This window comes from Natator depressus, chromosome 11 (genome assembly GCF_965152275.1).
Source record: "Natator depressus isolate rNatDep1 chromosome 11, rNatDep2.hap1, whole genome shotgun sequence".
NCBI classification, from domain to species: domain Eukaryota; kingdom Metazoa; phylum Chordata; order Testudines; family Cheloniidae; genus Natator; species Natator depressus.
Window position 1 is genome coordinate 74,999,330 of NC_134244.1, and position 6,000 is coordinate 75,005,329.

Below are 6,000 nucleotides of genomic sequence, written 5' to 3' on the forward strand. Positions count from 1 at the left end.
GTCAGCGCTGTGCAAGGAGCCGCGTATTAACCTCTGACGAGCCGCATGCGGCCCCGGAGCCCCAGGTCGGCCACCCCTGCCCGAGGGGAAGGAGGCACCAACCTGTCATGTGCGATCGAAGGAGCAGGAAAAGAATCTGGGAATTACCTTCTGTAAAAACTCATCTTTTGTCGAAAACCTGTGGAAAAAGCTGATGCAAGAAGTTGTTGACAGAGGGATAGTCCGCGTCTCTCAGCAGCTCCTTGGGTCACCAGCCGTTGTCAACCAAGCCAGTTGGCAGACTGAAGGCAGGGCAAGAATGCTGAGGCCGAACAGTCTTTGTTGTTGGCATCCATGACCTCACAATCAGCTTAAGCATCAACACACACAGACCCTCCCCACCCACCCAGAGAGACACGCACACACAGAAGCTGGTAACATTTACAACATGGAGAGATGCACCCAAACTCTCGAGGACTTTTGATTTGGGGGAGGGCATCATCGGCGCTGACTGCATGGGTGTCCCGGGGCTGGAGCACCCATGGGGAAAAATTAGTGGGTGCTTAGCACCCACCGGCAGCCAAGCTCTGCCCTCCCCCCAGAGCATCTCCCGCTGACCAACTCTTCCCGCACCCTTCCAGGGCCTTCTGCCCACCGCAAAACAGCTGTTTGGCTGCATTCAGGACGCTCCCATTTGGTGCGGGAGGAGCAAAGCCATAACTCACCCAGAGATGTGATTTTATTAAATGGTTCGGAGGCTCAGAAACACGTAGAAAATGTTCTAAGGCTCTGAGCTAGTGAAAGTGCCAGTCACCCAGAGAGCAGTGGGAGCAGGTCCAAGATGTAGCAAAGAGGGTTTCCTGCAGGGAGAAGGGAAGCAGGGAGATTGCAGCTCTTTGGGACAGAGACTGTCTGTTTGTTCTGTATGTATGCAGCACCTGGCACAATGGGGCCTGATACCTGAGTAGGGCCTGGACACAGTGCTAATAAAGCAAGGGCATTTGTTGAATTACTGAAGTGCCCTGAGTCCCCTGAGTGGAAAGGTGGCAGGTGAAGCAGGGGCAAACCCTAGACAGATGGGATCTGCCCAGCCTGGGGCAGCATGTGCGGGAAGGGGAAGGGGAAAGGCCATTGGGAGTGTTTCCACAGAAGCCAAGAAATCAGGGCACCAGCCCTAGCATGGCTGAGTGAGGCTGTTTCCTGGGAGAGATCTCCACAGACAGCATTCGCGGGCAGGCTGGGAGGGATGGCCTGGATTCACTTTGGAGTGGATCCAGTGTAAATGAGACTAGAATTGTCCCAGAAGGGCCCAGATACAACAGTGACAGACACTGTAGGTGGAGTCTGTGAATAAATAAATTAGGTGCATTATAAAACAGTAGTGAAATAATCCCCCTGCTCTGTGACCCCAAGTCTGACCTTGTACCTGTCAATGGGGCATCATCACTGAATGGGGGAGCTGTTAATGAGGCGCCACAGGGATTGGCTGTAGCCCCCTCACTTGTCAACTTTTTAATTAACGATCTGGAAGTAAGCATAAAATCACTGCTGATAAAGTCTGTGGCTAACACAGCTTGGAGGAGTGGTAAATAATGCTAATGACGGGGCCGTTGTATGGAGCAGCCTGGATAGTTTGGTAAACTGGGATTAGTAAGGAGGCAACCTAGTGACAGAGGATGTGGAAAAAGCTAATGTACTCAATGCTTTTTTTGCTTCTGTCTTCACTAACAAGGACAGCTCCCAGACTGCTGCGCTGGGCATCGCAACATGGGGAGTAGATGGCCAGCCCTCTGTGGAGAAAGAGGTGGTTAGGGACTATTTAGAAAAGCTGGACGTGCACAAGTCCATGGGGCCGGACGAGTTGCATCCAAGAGTGCTGAAGGAATTGGCGGATGTGATTGCAGAGCCATTGGCCATTATCTTTGAAAACTCGTGGCGAATGGGGGAAGTCCCAGATGACTGGAAAAAGGCTAAGGTAGTGCCAATCTTTAAAAAAGGGAAGAAGGAGGATCCTGGGAACTACAGGCCAGTCAGCCTCACCTCAGTCCCCGGAAAAATCATGGAGCAGGTCCTCAAGGAATCAATCCTGAAGCACTTAGACGAGAGGAAAGTGATCAGGAACAGTCAGCATGGATTCACCAAGGGAAGGTCATGCCTGACTAATCTAATCGCCTTCTATGATGAGATTACTGATTCTGTGGATGAAGGGAAAGCAGTGGATGTATTGTTTCTTGACTTTAGCAAAGCTTTTGACACGGTCTCCCACAGTATTCTTGTCAGCAAGTTAAAGAAGTATGGGCTGGATGAATGTACTTTAAGGTGGGTAGAAAGTTGGCTAGATTGTCGGGCTCAACGGGTAGTGATCAATGGCTCCATGTCTAGTTGGCAGCCGGTGTCAAGTGGAGTGCCCCAGGGGTCGGTCCTGGGGCCGGTTTTGTTCAATATCTTCATAAATGATCTGGAGGATGGTGTGGATTGCACTCTCAGCAAATTTGCGGATGATACTAAACTGGGAGGAGTGGTAGATACGTTGGAGGGCAGAGATAGGATACAGAGGGACCTGGACAAATTGGAGGATTGGGCCAAAAGAAACCTGATGAGGTTCAATAAGGATAAATGCAGGGTCCTGCACTTAGGACGGAAGAACCCAATGCACAGCTACAGACTAGGGACCGAATGGCTAGGCAGCAGTTCTGCGGAAAAGGACCTAGGGGTTACAGTGGACGAGAAGCTGGATATGAGTCAGCAGTGTGCCCTTGTAGCCAAGAAGGCCAATGGCATTTTGGGATGTATAAGTAGGGGCATAGCGAGCAGATCGAGGGACGTGATCGTTCCCCTCTATTTGACATTGGTGAGGCCTCATCTGGAGTATTGTGTCCAGTTTTGGGCCCCACACTACAAGAAGGACGTGGATAAATTGGAGAGAGTCCAGCGAAGGGCAACAAAAATGATTAGGGGTCTGGAACACATGACTTATGAGGAGAGGCTGAGGGAACTGGGATTGTTTAGTCGCAGAAGAGAAGAATGAGGGGGGATTTGATAGCTGCTTTCAACTACCTGAGAGGTGGTTCCAGAGAGGATGGTTCTAGACTATTCTCAGTGGTAGAAGAGGACAGGACAAGGAGTAATGGTCTCAAGTTGCAGTGGGGGAATCCGTGACTTCCAGAGACCTCTGTGACTTCAGCTCGTAGCTCCAAGCGAGCCCCCACAGCTGCCCAGCCACTGTGAGCGATGTGGGGACCCCGCAGCTGAACTTCCCATGGACAGGTCACGGGCTTCTGTGAATTTTTCTTTATTGCCCGTGACCTGCCGTGACTGTTACTAAAAATATCCCGGACAAAATCTTAGCCTTACCCATGGTTAAGTAGGTGAGGGGAGGGGGGAAAGGTGTTACTTGTAGAGACCCAGAGATACAGGCATGAGGGACAGCTGGCTGCCTGGGGCCCCATGCCCATGGAGTGTCCCAGAAGACAATGGCCATTCCAATTGCCTGGACATTGGGCACCAAACAATAAATGACCATGGACGGCCCACCCTCCATGGGAAGCCAGCCAACTGTGCCCAGCAGGAGGACAAAGGACTGGGCTGGGGTTCTAAGTGTGGGCATCTGGAGGCAGGAGAGCAGCTTGTGGGCTCGGACGACAGAGGGGACAGAGGGCTCCGGGACTGACCCAGATGGACCTTTCCGTTCTCTGTGTTCACTAAGCACTGTCTGCGCTGTGTTCCAGACATGTCAAAAAACAGGGAGAGTCAATTATTTTTTATAAAGGTCCAAATTTCTTGGTCAAGGCATAGTCAAGGTCCAGACTTCAGAGAAAATAATAAAAAATAATAACAATCATGATCATAATAAAATAATAAAAAGATTTCAGGATCTGCTGGAAAGCAGCTGGTGGTCCAGATTTGGCCCGCGGTCTGCCTGTTGACTGCCCCTGTAATAACCCCCCGTGCTTTCACAATGCTGGTTGAGAGTCACTCCAGGGTAAGAAAGTGGGGGTACATGGCTCCCTGGGGGCCTACAAGTCTCCCTTGGGTATCCAACTCAGGTGGACTTGCTGACGTGAAGCAGGGGTGTTGAAGGCTCTGGGATTCAGAGTCAGGAGGCGGTGAAGTCAGGTGACTTTCCTCATTGGAAAAAGTGTGACCTTAAGGGGGTTGCCACACTAAAGAGCTCCTCCCAGGGACTGTTCAAGAGCACCAGACCTATGGCAGGGAAACCGCCTGGAGATGATGGTGCTGGGGCGGAGTGGGCCAGGCCCAGCAGCTCTGCCGGGGAGCTACCTTGGAGCTGAGGTCACTTTTTCAGAGGGTTGGAGAAGGGGGACCTGCTCCCACAGCCTCACTCTGCTCAGTTATCGCTGGGCACAAACCAGTGACCCCAAACCAGCCCCCAGAGCCATTGTCTGTTTGCAGGAGCAAATCCTGAGCTGCCTGCAGCATCTGTGGGAGGAGGCAGAAGAGCTCCTGGGCCTGAAATCTGACTGGGACAAGGAGAGTGAGAGGCTCCTGGTAGGTGCCCTGCCCTGCCCGGCCGCTTTGCACAGGGGTGTCAGCGACAGCAGCAGGGGGTCTCTGCGCTGCTTGGGGTCTGGGTCATTCAGAAGGTTAAAGGGTTTCCAGGGTCGCTACAGGGAGACAGGTCAGGGTCATTGTAACCAGTGCAGGGCAGCTCTGCTCTCAGGTACCTGGTGTACATCAGGAGTGACCCCACCGAAGTCAGTGGGGTCAGGGTCAGACTCCTCTGGGACCCTGGTGTTAGTTCCCACTGGGGTCAGTGGGTTTACACCAGGGTAGCTGGGAGCAGCCTCTGGCTCTGTCTCTCTAGCACTGGGAGTGGGGGCCAGAGGGAGAGGCCAGTGAAACACTGAACAGACACAGATGTGGCAGGGGTCGGGGCGGAGCGGGGGAGACTTTTGCTGATCCCAGGGTTCGAGTGTCAGACGTTCCAGTGATGCCACTGGGCAGTTTGGGAAGCACCATTTGCCACGGCCTGGTCTGCACTTCACTCTGGTGCTGGGACAGTGATGGGGACGGGCTGGGGGTTGGTGATTTTGGGTCACATTTTTATACTAGCAAAAGCTCTAGTGTAGCCACAGTGACTCTGGCAAAGATATTGAATGAAAGGCTCTGTGGTGCCCGGACAAGGCTTTGTCCCATTTCCCATGACACCCGCTCTCCCCGTGTCCCTGCCCTGCCCCTGCGTCTCTTTGTGCACCCCAGAGGCAGACGGAAGTGGAGCGGCCGCTGGTGGTGTCCAAGTGCGAGGGGCTGCGCCAGTTTCTGGCTGAACAGGAGTGCCTCCTCCTGGCCCGGCTGGGAGAGCTGGACGAGGCGATTGGGAGGAGGAGGGAGGAAAATGCCACCCACCTGGGTGAGGAGATTTCCCGGCTCAGCGCCCTGATCACAGAGCTGGAGGGGAAGCGTCAGCAGCCGGTGCTGGAATTGCTGCAGGTGAGACAGTGTCAGATGCGCCCAGAGCCCAGTGCAGGGAGGAGACGGCCCCTGAGTCACTCGGGCTGACAGGGTAACTCAGTGCAGGGAGCACGGCCCGGGGCGTCTGCAGGGCCAGGGGCCCAGGGCTGCAGAGAGACAGGAGTTTGGGCTGTCGGGGAGGTGGGGGAAGGCTGGTGAAAGGCTGTTCCAGCCCTGGGCTCAGCACAGAGGACCCGGCCGTCCCGTCCCTGCGGAACATCTGGTGTGAACGGGGCTCTGCGCCCACTAGCACAGCCCTTCAGTGCTCCACCCCGCTGGGGGAGCAGCCTGTGGGGCCGGGGCTGGGGGAGCAGAGTGACCCCTCTGGGGCAGGGGGCCGGCTGGGCCATGGGCACTGACTCTCTGCTCTGTCTCTCCTTCCCCTCTAGGGTGTCAGAAGTGCTGTGAGCAGATACATCCGGGCTCCGTCTGCCCCCACGCCTCGTTGTGCTGGGAAAGACTCAGGGTATGTCTACACTACGAAATTAGGTCGAATTTATGGAAGTCGGTTTTTTAGAAATCGGTTTTATATAGTCGAGTGTGTGTGTC